This window comes from Barbus barbus (genome assembly GCF_936440315.1).
Source record: "Barbus barbus genome assembly, chromosome: 22".
In the NCBI taxonomy this organism is placed as follows: domain Eukaryota; kingdom Metazoa; phylum Chordata; class Actinopteri; order Cypriniformes; family Cyprinidae; genus Barbus; species Barbus barbus.
The window spans coordinates 7,059,761-7,076,851 of NC_136750.1; the positions used below are offsets into that span (position 1 = coordinate 7,059,761).

Genomic DNA, 17,091 nt, shown 5'->3' on the forward strand with positions numbered 1-17,091 from the left:
TGAATATTCAAAATTGTTTAAGTAATGCTTTTCTGTTAAGAAGATCCCTATTAAGACAAATTCAGATACATAAAACATTTTATAAAAAATAAAATTATAGTACATAGGAAAGCAGAATACAAATTTTATTATTCTGTATATCCCATTGAAATGAAACATGAAAGTCTGAATTGTCTGAGATTCTGAGTTAATTGTGATTCTTTTGCATTACAGAATTACCATACCTGCTTACTAAAAGACATTTGCATTGATTCATTTAGCAGGCCTTTTATCCAAAGTGACTAACAAATGAGAAATACACCAAGTGATTGATCATAAAGAGAAAATAAACACACAAAGTGCAAGTAATACAAAGTTTTCAGATATTGTTTGGAATAATACAGCAAGAGTAGGGAGGGATTAAGGAATAGTGAAAGCATACAGGAATAAGTTTTTTTTTCTTCGGTAAGATGCTGTGTGTTGGTAAATGCATGTATGTCCCATTCTTTACTACTTATGTAATGTGCAGCACACTGAACTGGTACAATGATTAAAAAAGACAGTATGTGTGGCCCAAAAAGGCAAGGATATTTCATTTTCAGACAAGATTCTGCATTATGTCATTATAATTTCTGTACCAAGTTTAGTGTGCTGCTCATTACATTAGTAGTAAAGAATAGGACATACATCTAAGATATGCAAATGTGTCACTCAGTTTTCCTTTTTCTGCTGCAGCACTTGACACACAGATATCTAACTGTTAAAAATACAGAGAGAGTGAATATTAAAACAACTGCAAACAATGTAACTGCAACATCTACTGAGTAATAGGAGTACAGAGGCAGTTTGTAGGATTCTGAATGGAGGTGAGCAGCACCTTTGTGTCTCATGACAAACTCAATCCAGAAGAGCGCGCTGTCCAAAGGTTTAAGTGAAGTGAAGTGACATTCAGCCAAGTGAAGTGACATTCATACTCGGAATTCGTGACCCATACTCGGAATTCGTGCTCTGCATTTAACCCATCCAACGTGCACACACACAGCAGTGAACACACACACACCGTGAACACACACCCGGAGCAGTGGCGCCCGGGGAGCAGTTGGGGGTTCGGTGCCTTGCTCAAGGGCACCTCAGTCGTGGTATTGAGGGTGGAGAGAGCGCTGGACATTCACTCCCCCCACCTACAATTCCTGCCGGCCGGAGACTCGAACCCGCAACCTTTTGATTACAAGGCCGACTCTCTAACCATTAGGCCACGACTTCCCCCGTATCTCTCTGCAAATGAGACAGCCTCTGCATATTCATCCTGTAGGATGGATCATTGATTAATTCATGTAGAGCTACGTGAAGTGTGTTTTGATCTAAAGTTGCAAGGGAAATGATCTTGGCTCCTCCCCTGTCTTGTAATCGAACAAGATTGTCATACTGGTCAAAAAACAGTGGAATTCCAACCACTGGAACGCCGTGATACAAAGCTTCTTGAACCCCATTGGTTCCCCCATGTGCAATAAAAACTTTAGTCTTTGGATGCCCTAAAAGATCGTTCTGTGGCATCCAGTCAACCAGTAATGTGTTGTTGCCCAAAGTAGATGGTCTCTTTCCAGTGTATCTCCAAATCACCTTTTGAGGGAGCTGTGCAAAAGCTTCTGCTATTTCTGCTGTTATCTCATCTGGTAAGACACTGATAAATGACCCTAAAGACATGATAATGACTCCATGCTCTCCAGAACTTTGCACGAAGACTTCAAAGTCATGTGGAAGGGCCTTCGCAGGTTTGCACTGGAAGCCACCAATGTAAATGATATTTGGCATTGTTGGACATGGAAATTCAAAAACAAGATCAACCCTCATAAGCCATATATCAGCGCCTTGGAGAAGTTCCTGAAAATGCACTGGTGGGTGGAAATATTTGTCACAAAGTGCTTGGTACTGTGCAAGATTAAAATGGGTCTACAGAATGTGCATTAGATAATAGAAATACAAAATTTTTACTCTTTGAAAAAAAATCATTTTGTCTGTGTTTTTAGATCCTGTGATAGGAATGTAGAACAGTGGTGAAGGAGCAATGTCAAAGTGTAGCACTCCATCTCAGATTATATACCATGGGTAACTTGAATTTATGAGCCAGGAGAATTCATGAACCCCACACCGGATCAGTGAGCACCAGATCATACTGCTTTTCCTTCAGTGTCGTCAAAATGTCCTTATTTTCAAATATGTTTATTATAAGCTGACATATCATTTCATGGGTTTTATAAATGACATGAATCACATCCAAATGGAGCCATACAGTGCTTAGCCAATTCTTCTTTCCTCTTTCATAGTCTATTATTTTGTTGAGCATGTCTTCTACAAATTCTTCATCCATTCCTTTGGTATTATGTATGGTTAAAGTAATATGTTGAGTTCTCCTTTACGAACTAGCTGTTGTGTGTGCGTATTACATCAACGCTGTGCCCTTGACCATGTAAAGCCTTGATGAGGACTTCCATGTTCACCCAGTGACTTCCTTCCAAAGGCACCACCAAGATTTTGCCGCCATCACAGACAGAACCAAAACAGATTACAACTGTTATCCAGAGCAAGCCAGAAACTGTGTTTTTAGAAAATGGTGTCATCTTGCCTGTAAGTGACAAAATAATTGGATAATTTCAAATTGGATATTATTATTATATGTTGTCAACACTGTGCAATACTGTATAGTCAATGAAACTAAGAAACAGACAGTTCATACAATTTATACTTTTTAAATAACCTATTAAACAAGTTGGGATTTGGAGAACATGCCGTTATATTTTCAGTTCAATTTATTTGTGTCATCTCAACTTTACCCCCACAAGGTGAGCGACTCATGATTATTCATGATGTCCAGCTGAGTGGAACCAAACATTTCAGGACAACACTTTAGGTGTTGCATGCAAACCATGCAAATGCAAAAACTGAAAAAAAAAAAAAAAAAAAAAAAAAGATAATACAATTTATTTTTGTTACTTCATTTTTTTTCTTCATTCATTTTTTTTATGTACTTAGAACATCCTCATAAAGTCCAGTATCACTACCTACCAGAATCACATGAGAGCTACTAAATTATAGAAAAACTGAAAAAAATGTCTTGAAACACTACAGACCCCAAATAATGCAAATCTCACATTAATAAATATCCTTTCAGAAGTTATAGGCTACTTTAAGCCATAAACTGTAGATTAATAATGTGCTTCTTCTTTCTTCAGTGCTGATATCTGTATATTGGCATGTTACTCACTGACCAAATAATTAGCATTGCGACATATCAAAAGTGATTATTCAAAATGCAGTGAGTAGCCAACAGCAAGACGGTTCAAAGTTTGTTTGTAGCATTAACTTTATGGCACAGATGTCACTGTATAAAGTTGTTAGTGATAACAGTTCTACAGAGAACTAGCCTTGTTGTACTTTTCAACAATATGACAACATGCACAAAACAAAACAACTCATTTGTAATTCTGTATCAGCATGGATTGCGAATTTGAGAAAGAACAATGAGGGAATAACAGTTCACTTACAGGAATTTTAAATCAAATTTAATCTGTTGAATTTTGTGAACAAAGACTGAATGCCACACGCACAGGTAAAAGTCTCAGTAATAAGTCTGTATGATTAGATCATACACACCTTGGCAGAAAGGACACCAGCCCATGCCGTTAAAACACAGAGTTGCTACAGTTCAATAGATTTCCACTGGAATCAGATAATGCAGAAGTAACGTTATTTCCAAACACCGCTGCGTCTGAAAGCTGAAAAATGCTGCCTGCAGGTATCTTACGGAAGGCAATGAGGCACGTTTAAATAACCAAACAACCGATTCCACATTTTGATTGCATTTCAAGCGAAAATGTTTTAGTGTAGTAATTAATTCAAGAAATAACTGTTTTTTTTGGTTTGTTTTTTTTCCTCCACATTTTAATGCATTAACTGACCTCTCATGAATCTATAGGATAGGGTAAAATTACATAAATTATAAAAGCAAGCATGAAACATGTCCAGAGTTTTCATGTTATCAGATTTTTAACAAAAAATTTATTTGTGCCAAGGGGGTGTTTAAAATGCCCCCCAGCCTGACAAAGCTATTTGCTTTAAACATTTACAGCAAAATCAGAGTACAGGCAGTCTTTAGAAAAGTGTAAAGGGATTGCAAGAAAAAGGGGAGGAGGAAGGAGAAATAAGTGGATAAAATGTATGCAGAAGACAAATGGAGCACATATTAAAAAGAAATGGATATAAGAATTATGTGCAATTTCACACGCACACATCACTCCACAAATGCAAACAGCGAATTATTTAATATTTAACATAAACATTTGTTTGAATTTTTTATTTTTCCTCCCTAAAACTACTCTGCATTTGGAGTGCACATTGTATACAAGAAACTGAAAGTTAAAAATTGAAAGTTTATTTATAATGATTTAAAAACTTGCTCAATTTGCTCAATAAACTTCCAATATTGAATTCCACGACTATTCAGTGACAAAATTGTAAATAGTTTTCACTATACCAAGCAAATATGGGTATAGACTTTTTGAATTGGCTGAGGAGCTTAATAATACATTTGACCCATCTAATGTTCAAGACCCCCTGCCCCCATCCCCCCCCCCCCCATCTCCACATGCATCAGGTTTCTGTCTCCTTCTGGTGGTGTGATGCTTTCCTAGTGGTCTTGGCCATGTTGGTCATGTCAGGGCATGTTCCAACTCTTAAATGTTTTGGTCAGACTTACCTTTCAGAGTCATTTTGCCATGCCTTTGCCCTACATCTCATCTACAGGCTTGAAGTTGAGATGCATACTGACACACTTTCTAGTTTGGAGATGACCGAGGACATCTTCAGGGTGAGTTCAGCCCTTCTTTTACATTGTGCATGTGACACTTTTATTTATTGCTTGATTAGTTATTTTATATGAACTACATTGAGCTATGATTGCATGAATGCATTGGGTGAAGACTATTTTGCTACCTATGGGCCTTTCCTTTATCTGTCTTCACCAGAGTCTGACTGGGGTGAAATCCTCTTTTCATAGGCCCTTATAAACAAATAAGGGAGGCTGAGGTTAGTAGTCACGAGGGCTATGTAACATTTGCCAATTTATCTGTCAGATCATCTGTCAGTTTAGACAGCATTTTACAGCATGTTTACTCTGCAATTATCAGAGAAACATGAAAAACAAATCTCTTTTATATACATATAAACGGACAGATCACTGCAACAATACTTCACCAACAAAAATGAGGTGTCATTGTCTCTCCTATAGACAAAGAATGTGGGAGTGACCTGCCACAATAGATGTTTGAAACTGATGCTCATGTCAAATTACAATATTGTTATTTTTCAAATTCCTTCAGTTCGGTTCACTGAAAATGTTTTCAGTTTTACAATAATTGCTCTCAATGATCTCGATATACATTGGGAGTCAAAATTTGGAACAATTAAGATTTTTGAAGGAAGTCTCTTATGCTTACCAAGCCTGCATTTATTTAATCAAAATACCGTGAATATAATAATATTGTGAAATATCATCACAATTCCTAAATAACTGTTCCAAGTTATCCAACTAAATATATTTTAAAATGCAATGTATTCAACTGGCGGCAAAGCTGAATTTTCAGTCGCCATTGCTCTTCGTCATCACGGAATCTGCTGATTTGCTGCACAATTTTGAATGCTATTAAAAACTGTTGAAGCATCCAGTTGAAAACAGCCTTTTTTTATTTTCTTTTTTTTGTGGAAACCGTGGTTTTAAAAGTAAAAAAAAAAAACATTTATACGACATCCAAATCTTTTGTAACATTATAAATATCTTTAGTCAAGTCAATATTACTTGTATAGCGCTTTTAACAATGCAAATTGTGTCAAAGCAGCTTTACATCAGCTTGATATAAAGCGGGTGGCTTTATATCAGCTTTACAGTATTTAAACGGGGAAATAGTTTGTTGAAATAGTGTCATTCTCCTCTGGCCAGACAAAATCAGCAGTTTAAATTTAGGCTAAAGCAGAATCAGATTGTGCAAAGGACTTATCTGGTTCCTGTGGTCTTGTCCCGATGGCCGTCTTGGAGACAGGGTCTTCACTGGGGATCAGTCTCTGGGGCTCATCTAGGTGTCCTGGCTGTAGAGGTCATCTCTAGGTGCTGATCCATCATCTGATCTAGATACAGTCTGGATCTGGGTGGTTACGGTGACCTCGGAATAAGAAAGAAACAGACTAATATTAGCGTAGATGCCATTCTTCTAACAATGTAACAAGTACATCAGATGTTTTGAAAAGGGGGGAAAGGGAAGTGGTGTGTGGTGACCCATACTCAGAATTTGTGCTCTGCATTTAACCCATCCAAGTGTACACACAGTAGTGACCATACACCTGGAGCAGTGGGCAGCCATTTATGCTGTGGCGCCGGGGGGTTCAGTGCCTTGCTCAAGGGTCTCACCTCAGTCGTAGTATTGAGGGTGGAGAGAGTGTTGGTTATTCACTCCCCCCACCTACAATCCCTGCCGGACCTGAGACTCGAACCCACAACCTTCAGGTTACAAGTCCAACTCTCTATCTGTTAGGCCACGACTGCCCTTTGGGAAGTGTTCCCGGTTCCGGTTGACCTAATTAATGCAACCTAACAATCCTTTAACGGATTTGAATGATAGAAATGCGATAGTGTATTATGTGTAAGCCAGGTTAAAGAGATGGGTCTTTAATCTAGATTTAAACTGACAGAGTGTGTCTGCTTCCCGAACAGTGTTAGGTAGATTGTTCTAGAATTTGGGCGCTAAATAGGTAAACGATCTCCCGCCCGCAGTTGATTTTGATATTCTAGGTATTATCAAATGGCCAGAGTTTTGAGATCGCAGCGGATGTGAAGGACTATAATGCGATAAGAGCTCACTCAAATACTGAGGTGCCAAACCATTCAGGGCTTTACAGGTAATTAGCAAGACCTTAAAATGTATACGATGTTTAATAGGGAGCCAGTGCAGTGTTGACAGGACCGGGATAATGTGGTCATACTTCCTGGTTCTAGTAAGAACTCTAGCTGCTGCATTTTGAACCAGCTGGAGTTTGTTTATTAAACGCGCAGAGCAACCACCCAATAAAGCTTTACGATAATCTAGGCTCGAGGTCATGAATGCACAAATTAATGTTTCTGCATTTGACATTGAGAGCATAGGTCGTAATGTAGATATATTTTTAAGTTGGAAAAATGCAGTTTTACAAATGCAAGAAACATGTTCAACAACATCTTTACTGTCACTTTTTATCATTTTTTTGCTTAAAGGAAACTTATTATGTAAAAATCACTTTTATAAGGTGTTTGAACACAGTTGTGTGGCCGCAGTGTTTGAAAACAACCAGCCTATAATGGTAAAAATCCACCCACTCATTTATTTATAATCTAAAAAAACTTAAACAGTCTCTCAGAACAAGCAGTTTCAGATTCTCCCTCTGTTCATGTCACCGAGGGGAAAAAGTCCCACCCATTTGTGACACTGCCCTATAAGCATAAACACAGCCCTGAGTGAGAAGCTGTGGTCCGCCTCTGCCATTAATGATTACTTGCTGTAGCTGCTGGAGATAAACAATGTCAGCGCCAAAGAGGCTTTTCAAGTGTTGTGTTTTGGGATGCGCTAACCAACATAGGAGTCTTCATAGACTCCCTCCATCTGAGCCGCTGCGGACACTGTGGTTAAGTTTCTTTGTCTAAGGAAATGTCCCGGAAAAAAATCGGTGAAGTTCTCAATACATGTAGAGCTCAATACCAACGATTCGTGTGCGAACGTCTGCTGCAGACAAAGTAAATATCACACTTTTGTTTTCCAAATTGCCTTTCTGAAAGAGCTTCTTGGCACTCTGTAAGGCTAATGATGCTACCATTGTCTCTGTCTGTTTTCACTGGTGCTGTCCATGAATGATCGTGAATAGGAATGTGGTGGTTAAAAGTCGCATATGAAAGCAGTGTGAGTCGATCGCTTCAGTTTGTTGAGCTCATAATCACAAGTGGGACTTATAAAGTTTGTGATAGCATGCCATGCACCATGAGACCAACTATGTTGTTATTTTTATCCCGCCGTGCTCCCTGTCTGTGTAATTCACAAACGCAAATTTATTATGCACAGTACAATCAGATGACTGACTTTTAAACAGAGTATGTTTTCTGTAAAGATAACAGGCTTGTACTAATAGTGAAATGTTTATTTGCAAAGGCTAGCACTGCTAATGCGGAGCTTGAGCTCTTGAAGCTCTGCCCTCTTCTTGGGAGCACCAGATCATTTGCATTAAAGCAACATACTCAAATACAGCGCATTTTGGCTCACACCCTAAAAGTGGCAATTTTAACAAGCTATAAAAAATTATCCATCGGGGATTTTGAGCTAAAACTTCACATACCCACTCTGGGGATATTAGAGACTCATTATACATCTTGTAAAAAGGAGCATTATACGTCCCCTTTAATACAATTATTGATTTCTTTTGAAATATAAAAACCCACTATGCCCTTTTGAATCGTATCAACTGTTTTCAACATTATATAATTAGAAATGTTTCTTGAGCAGCAAATCAGCATATTAGAATGATTTCTGAAGGTGCATGGGACACTGACGACTTGAGAAATGATGCTGAAAATTCAGCTTTGCATCACAGGAATACATTTAAATAAAAAACATATTAAAAGAAAACTGTTATTTTACTCTGTAAAAAATCTTTGATTTTTTTTTTTCTTTATTTGCAACCATGTATTTATTTAAGTTGCAGTAATATGTTAATATGTACGTTAATATGCATTCTGAAATTTCTTTTTAGAATGTAGTGGTAAATCAAATCATCCCACAAGATGGGTTTGTAATAATTGAAAATAATGAAACCTTTGCGTGACACTCAGTGGTGATGATCACTAAGGCAAATGACCAAACCAAAAAAAACAAACCTAAAAAACCCACTCATACGCGACCTGCAGATGGCAGTATAGACCCAATAATGGAAAACCAAGCCCTTCATCTCATCTCTGTCCTCAAGTCTCCAATCCTCATCCCCACCCTCCATCATATTTTGCATGTAAAATTTTATCAGCTTAATTTTGTTTTTATTTTTATCTTTTGTTCTTCATAATAGAGAACTGTGCTTTTTTTACACTGATACCTTATTGTGCTTAATGTAAAAAAGAAAGCAAAGTCAATCACTAGGAAAACTCAGTTCCTGTAATCTGATTTACAACCACATACATTGTTTATTATAGATAATATATACCAGAATATCCTGAAGGATTTTGCAGTCAGCCCTTGTGAGCTTTGTGTGTATGTGAGAGATTGAAGTGTGCAGTGGAGCTGAAAAAGCCCAGTGTGGTTCATGAGAGTGAGGGGCCTTCTGAGGGAATACAGGAACAGACCCTTTCAAATTTCATCCTTCGATGCCACACTCTCCTCCTCCAAACGCTTGTGTGTGTTCAGTGTTTTAATGTGGACCATAAAGAGTTAATCCCAATCACAGATGCATGTCATAAGTTCCTATGTAAACAAAAAAATGTGAAGAAAAGACAAAGTGCTGTTTTCTGTGTTTGGTTTGAGGACAGAGTGACTGTACAGCATTATATATGTATGTGTGTGACAAAGATGAGGTTTGCATGTGTTTGTGCGAGTTTGCATGATAACACGGGCGTAATGAGTGTTGCACCTGAGCACACAGAGAGAGAGAGGGGCAATAATTACCTCGACACGGGGGGCCGCCGTCCTTTCACACCTACACACACTCTTTTCAGCCTTTTCTCTAAGAAGTGGTACAGACCATGGGAGGCCTATTTTAAAAAAACCCACTCTGTAATTACCGGGAAGAGAAAACATTGCTGCCCCATCTCTGAGTGACTTTCTCCTTCAATCATCCTCAGAACACTCTGCATAGGTTTTTGTAATTCTGTAATTAAATTTGGAATTCAGTGGGAGTTTATTAATAAATCAAAATTTTCAATTAGATTTTTATAGACAGAGACCATCATTTGTTTAATTCTACATTTATTTATTTAATATTTTAGCAGATTTTATTATTATTTAGTCATTTAGCAGACACTTTTATCCAAGCAGCTTACAAATGAGGACAACAGAAGCAATCAATTGTAGTATTAAAACAACTAAAAACAGATCCAAAACTAAAAGCTAAAACTTTATAAATACTTTAAAAATAAAGAAATTAAATAAAAATGACAAATGCATAAATATATATATATATATATATATATATATATACATGCATGTGTGTGTGTGTGTGTGTGTGTGTGTGTGTATATATATATATACATACACACAGCTACATCTAAAAAAATTTGAATATCATGAAAAAGGTCAATAATTTTTGTCACTCATTTCAGAAAGTGAAACCCATATATTATATAGATTCATTACAGATGAAGTGAAATATTTCAAGCCTTTACTTGTTGAAATTTTGATGATTATGGCTTACAGATAATGAAAACCCAAAATTCAGTGTCTCAGACTATTTTTATATTACATAAGATTAATAAAAAAGGATATTTTAAATAGAAATGTCAGACTTCTGAAAAGTATGTTCATTTCTATGCACTCAATACATGGTTGGGCCTCCTTTTGCATGAATTACTGCATCAATGTGGCGTGGCATGGAGGCAATCAGCCTGTGGCACTGCTCAGGTGTAATGGAAGCCCAGGTTGCTTTGATAGCGGCCTTCAGGTCATCTGCATTGTTGGGTCTGGTGTCTCTCATCTTCCTCTTGACGATACCCCATAGACTCTCTATGGGGTTCAGGTCAGGTGAGTTTGCTGGCCAATCAAACACAGTAACACCATGGTCATTGAACCAGCTTTTGGTACCTTTGGCAGTGTGGGCAGGTGCCAAGTCCTGCTGGAAAATGAAATCAGCATCTTCATAAAGCTTGTCAGCAGAAGGAAGCATGAAGTGCTCTAGAATGTCCTGGTAGATGGCTGCGTTGACTTTGGACTTCAGAAAACACAGTGGACCAACACCAGCAGATGACATGGCAGCCTAAATCATCACTGACTATGGAAACTTCACACTGGACTTCAAGCAACATGGATTCTGTGCCTCTCCACTCTTCCTCCAGACTCTGGGACCTTGATTTCCAAATGAAATGCAAAATTTACTTTCAACTGAAAAGAGGACTTTGGACCACTGAGCAACAGTCCAGTTCTTTTTCTCCACAGCCCAGATAAGACGCTTCTGACGTTGTCTCTGGTTCAGAAGTGGCTTGGTAGCCCTTTTCCTGAAGACGTCTGAGCGTGGTGACTCTTGATGCACTGACTCCAGCTTCAGTCCACTCCTTGTGAAGCTCTCACAAGTGTTTGAATCATCTTTGCTTGACAGTATTCTCAAGCGTGTGGTCATCCCTGTTGCTTGTGCACCTTTTCCTACCCAAATTCTTCCTTCCGGTCAACTTTGCATTTAATATGCTTTGATACAGCACTCTGTAAACAGCCACACCTTTCAGTAATGACCCTCTGTGACTTACCCTCTTTGTGGAGGGCGTCAATGTTCGTCTTCTGGATCATTGCCAAGTCAGCAGTCTTCCCCATTATTGTGGTTCCAAAGAACAGAATTTATACTGTAGTGATGGTCATTAATTGAAACTCAAATGTAAATATTCTAATATTTTGAGATACAGATTTTTGACTTTCATGAGCTGTAAGCTCTAATCATCAAAAAACAAAAAAACTTGTCATACACATTTATAAATTCAATATATATATATATTTTTCATTTCCATTTAGTTTGTTGAAGTATTAAAATAACTCAAATAAATGTAAACAAAACACTTAAAAACTTAAAACTAAAACTTAATAAAAGGCCTATACAGACATAATAAGTTCTGACATAATTTAACTAAAAAATTAAATAACAAATACAAATCAAACGACAGTAGTTTAACAGTAATCCTTAAAAATAACACTGCCAAACACACATGCTAAAAAAAAAAACACAACTTATACACATAGTAAGAAGAAATGGTTATAAAAACTGAAACAGAAGTGAAACAAGCAGTAGTAGTAGTCTTCTTTTAACTACCAAAAAGAGTGCAGTACTCTAAACTGAAATTACCACATATTACCATGCTTTCATTCTCCAGGATTCTACAGAGTTTTAGACCCAAAAAGAAAATGAGGGAAAAAAGAGGAAGTGCATGGCAATGGTTTCCCTTTGAAACACCAATCATGTGGAGATCCTGGCTGTATCCCATGACTGAAAAATGCTGCATTTAAAGGTAGGAAGGCAGCAAGGCATGTCCAAATCCAATGATTGTGTCACAGCATGTCCACTGAGATACCTTCATCTTATACATTTTTAAAGGCAGCATAGATGTGTCCTCCTCAGCCTATGATATCCCACTATCCTGTGCTTTCAATTCCATGATAGTTGAGCTAAAAATTTGGCATCTGAAAGTTGCAATTGTTGGTTAGTGGGCTGTGTTTTTTTTTAACAACTTTCTTCCACTTTTTATTTCAGTTCTATGAAATTAGTATGGTAGTAATTAAATATTTGCTTAGCTAAAATCAATAATCTCTCTAATTTGTTGTGGATCATTAGACCGTTATGCCACTTCAGAATCCTGTCTGAAATCATGTTCGGGAAGCACCTTTGTATAAAAATGCTGCCTTACCTGATAGGGCAGCAAGAGAAAAAGTCAGCTGCATAAGCGTTCGGACGCAGCCGCAGTGTAATGTTATTTAGGTTAAAGGTCAACAGATTTTCAAAGTTCACATGATTCTGCCAGCTCAAATCAGGCTTTATGATCAAAGTTAGTTTTGGCTATAGTCTTATGGGCTTATCACACTGAGTGTGAATCAAAACAAAAGATCTCTATGGAACTATTCACACCCTGCACGATTAGTTTTTTTTCCCCATCGCCCCGCAATGAAACAAGCCCCCTATTAGATTCAAGCTTTAGATCACGTGTCCAGAGGTGCTGCTGTTGCACAAAAGGTAAATTGGTGGCTCTATAGCATAGAAAGCTCTTTTAAAAACTAGTGTAAACACCAAAAAATTTTTATTATATATAACCATTAAGAAAAGTGCAATATTTTATTCTTTAAGCACAGCATACTACGTTGCTTGTTTTTCTAACAAGGCAAATAGAATGATAACATGCTCACCGCAAATCTATGGAACTCCCTGTGCTATTCTCTTTCCTGAAGAATAGGGTGTACCCAATAACGTTGTCTTTTTCTTTTCTTCCCAGAATTAAATAACTGAGGGTGCTTCTAAAATTAGTGATTTTGCTCTAAGCCTTAATACACATCTATTTTGACATATACTTTTGACCCGTCCACTGCTCTGGTTATCACTATGCCAACCATTGCTTTTGCTCAAGTGCATTAATATGCAGATGTAATTTGAGTGGTGAGTGAATTCTGCCTTAAACGCATATGATTGACCATTGCATTCAAGAAATCAACACATGTCTGTGATTGGCTACATTGCTCAACACTGCAAAAACATGTTATAAACAGAAACCTTTGATGCTCCACAGGGCACAAACATAAATATGCATTAGAGCGTTTGCCAAATATGTTTTGCCAATAGTCAATTTTACAGCCTCAGTTGAGTGTGCTATTGCTTTTGTTTTAGGATGCTTAGCACCCCCATAGAACCAAGCCTGGTTTCACCAACATTTGAGTGATTCTTCTTCTCAGTAGTCAAAGACAATAAGCTGAATAGTGTGCCACCTAGTGTGCAGCTGTAAAATGCATTCTTAATCAGCGATTCATCTGTGATTCACTTCGTTGTATGGCATTGTGTTCAGTGTGAAAAGGTCTTAACAGAGCCAGAACTTTACTATTATTATTTTATTGCATAGATTTTACAACTGTGGTAACTCATCCAAATAAACATTTAATGGGAAAGGCTGTATAGTCATCAAGGCAGCAAGTTTACTTGCTACTAATACTAAAACATTAATATCTTTGGATTCTTTGGACTTTGTGCTTAAGTGGTATGCGGGAATCATGTGCTAATGATGGGTCTTCCATATGAAAAACTCTTCTCAGGTTTGTTGCATAATGATGCACTTAATAGCTGATGGCCATACATATCTCTTTTTCTATTGTGCTATTCTGTTCTGAACCAAATCTTCCTTCAAAGGACGGGCAAATGGGTTGTTGGTAATATTAGTCATTAGTCATGTTAGTCCAAAATATGCAGTGTTGGGGGCTCTCCAAGACAGGTTTAAGAAGAACTGGTTTGTTACACATTTATTCTAATCTCACACACTATTTTGGATGGATAGTTTGCACACTGGCTTACTAGAAACATCCAAACAGGTGTGATGGAGCAGTTTGGAGCAGAGCTCTGCAGAAAGTCCTCCAGGAATAGCACTGGAAGTCCAAGCTTTAGGCCTACTTCCAATTTCTAAATGCTAATAATTTCAATCATTTTATGTTAATACATTTGACGTTTTGGCAAATTGATACGTTTGTCCTCAAAAGCATTCATTTTTGTAGCCTGGAAAACCTTGTTTGGACAGAATGACAACAGACCAACAAAAACCTGTGCAGAGGTATGGTTCATTTTTCTGTCTGTTGTTGTGTTTCACACAGTGTTGAGTACTCTTTGAGCATACTTCTCGGAGTATGACTTGCTGTCATATCCATTTTTTATTTAGACCTCTGTATTTCATTGTTTGTATTGGCATATTCCATCCTCTTCTCCAAGTAACTCTTAAAAGCAATTGTCCAAATGTGATTATTGCTACCTAGTGGATAATTGAAGTAATAATATGCTCTGTGTAGGAGGAACACAGGCAAATGGACAAATGAAGCATGCTTTAGTTGTGAGCAAATGTATATACAAATGTATGTATATATATATATATATATACACATATGTGATTTTGGATGCGATTAATCATTTGACAGCACTAATATATATTTAAAAATCCACTGTTTAGAAAATATTTTGCCTTACAATTTGCCTTACTATTTTCAGTGCACTTTGACTTATGGCCCACTAATTTTAATCTTAAATACTTTAAGTCTAACATAAAGAGAGTAGACTGGGAGGCAGGTTTGGTTTTGGTTGAAGTCTAATGGCATGATCACAAACTAACTGATTAATTGGAAGTTATTTCTGTTTGTATCATACATCTGTATTATAAGCCTCCTGAGGGTCCGTTACACACACAAACTTTTAACAACCCTTAACCGCAGCGAGGGGAAGGGAAACTCTCAGTGTGCCTGTGTTTGGAGAGGAGACTCTCAGTGTTTTTTTGTTATTCTGAGTGTGTGTGTTTGCTGGTAGGAGGGTCTTTTGTCTCTCTGATTGTATTTAGCAAACACACAGCAGGTCTATCAGCATATGAACGGCCCAACAGCAGAGGTTACGCATAACAGAAAGGAAGAGAGCCACGAAACCACAGCGTGCACATACTGCACGCATCCACATGAATGCGTGCACATCTATGGGCATGAATGCAGGCACTCATACACTTACAGTGTTTACCCTGGACATCAGCCCAACACACCAGTGCTGTTATTGAATGCATTCACTGAATCCTTACATTCATGAACTGCATCCAATGCACACCTCTGTTGTGTGTGTGCTGTTTGAAGACGAATGTTAAACACACACTGAGCATGCCACTAAGTCTTTCATCCTATACTTTTGCAGCATTTCCTTATGGAGCTGTCAGAATGATTAGAAGCTGAAGAGCAAGTATGAGTATCAAGTATGAGCAAGTAAGTGTTTTTTAAGGGAAAACTGTTATGTTTAGCAGCACTTTCACCAGAACACCTCAAAACTTAACACCTTAAACACACAAAAAACACAAATTTTTATGCATTTCTTATTTGTATTTTTAATGTAACAAACTGTAGTATTGGTGTTTGAAACTGTTTCTTTTATGTTGGTATTTTATGGATTACTTGTATTAGGCTAGTATGGCTGAAGGCATTCTTGAATATGGCTTTTTTCATGATGCATTTTATATGAATCTATACTAGCTAGTTAAATAGTTTTTGGAGAAACTGTGTGTTTTGAAATATAGAATCAATTGAACCAAATTGCTTTTTATCTGTAATACACTAGGAATGGAAGAAACAAAGCTTTTCAAAGCTCAGAATCAAATTAATCGCTCGATCACAAAATATGATTCACTGTTTCAAAGCACTTGAAACATCACAGACTGGCAGCACCTGCTGGTCAAAACTGTCAATGCAATGAAAACTCAGTCCAAACATGCTTCAGGACACCTTTAACAAACAATTACAAATGTTTTTCATGTGTAATCTATGAAATGTAAACTACAAATAATAATTAGTTTTCTCTTTTTGATATCTAGTGCTTAGATCTCAAACTAGATGTCACAGAATGGCCCGTCTTCCCCGTCACTCATCACTGTCACCTGTATCTCCAATCATCACCCGCACCTGCACCTCATCAATCTCCTATCACCACACTCATAAAAGCACTTCCCTCAGCTCACTTCGGCGTCCGATCTTGAAGTGACGTTACAGGACTACACTGTCTGTTCCGGATTGCTACATGGACCGTCTCTGCTTCCCTATAAGCTGAGTATAACTCCCTGCGAATACTTACCTGTCTTTACTTACCTTCTGCCTTGTCCTCTTCCAGTCCTCCTCCTCGTCTGTCCCCGGTGGCTTGGTCGAATCCTCGTATGTCTCTGCCGCTCTGACGCTGCCAAACTCCAGGATCTGTCAAGACAGAGAGACTGATTGTGATTGACATTCCTATTACTTTAACCTCACGAATTGACACTCACCAAGTCCGAAGAATCCGCACGGTTGCTGTTTGCTGTTCACCCTGTAAATAAACACCTTGTGATTTCACTTACCTTCTGTGTCCGACCCGTTCCGTTACACTAGATCAATTATAATAAAAAAAAAATCCATCTGATTTTGAAATGTTTCAAAACCAAGATTCATAAATGTTTTGAAGTTTCATGAAACAGTGTTGAAAACGCCCAAATGGTTGTCATTAAAATTAAATCTAATTATAAAAAAAATTGGTTAAAACAATGTTAGATCATTGTTAGTTCATGTGTTCACCAGATAATTTCCCCCTATTGGTGAACAATTGAAATGTCTGTATATGGTTTAACCA

At 37.6% G+C, this 17,091-nt stretch overlaps 1 pseudogene across 1 annotated transcript; it reads right to left on the reverse strand.

Annotated features, from left to right (window-relative positions):
• Positions 1-686: 686 nt before the first annotated feature.
• Positions 687-2,471, reverse strand: LOC306888260 (UDP-glucuronosyltransferase 2C1-like; annotated as a pseudogene). Its single transcript has 3 exons — positions 2,424-2,471; positions 1,237-2,089; positions 687-911 (listed from the first exon to the last, which is right to left on the reverse strand). The product of its transcript is annotated as a UDP-glucuronosyltransferase 2C1-like (transcript).
• Between the last annotated feature and the right edge of the window lie 14,620 nt (positions 2,472-17,091).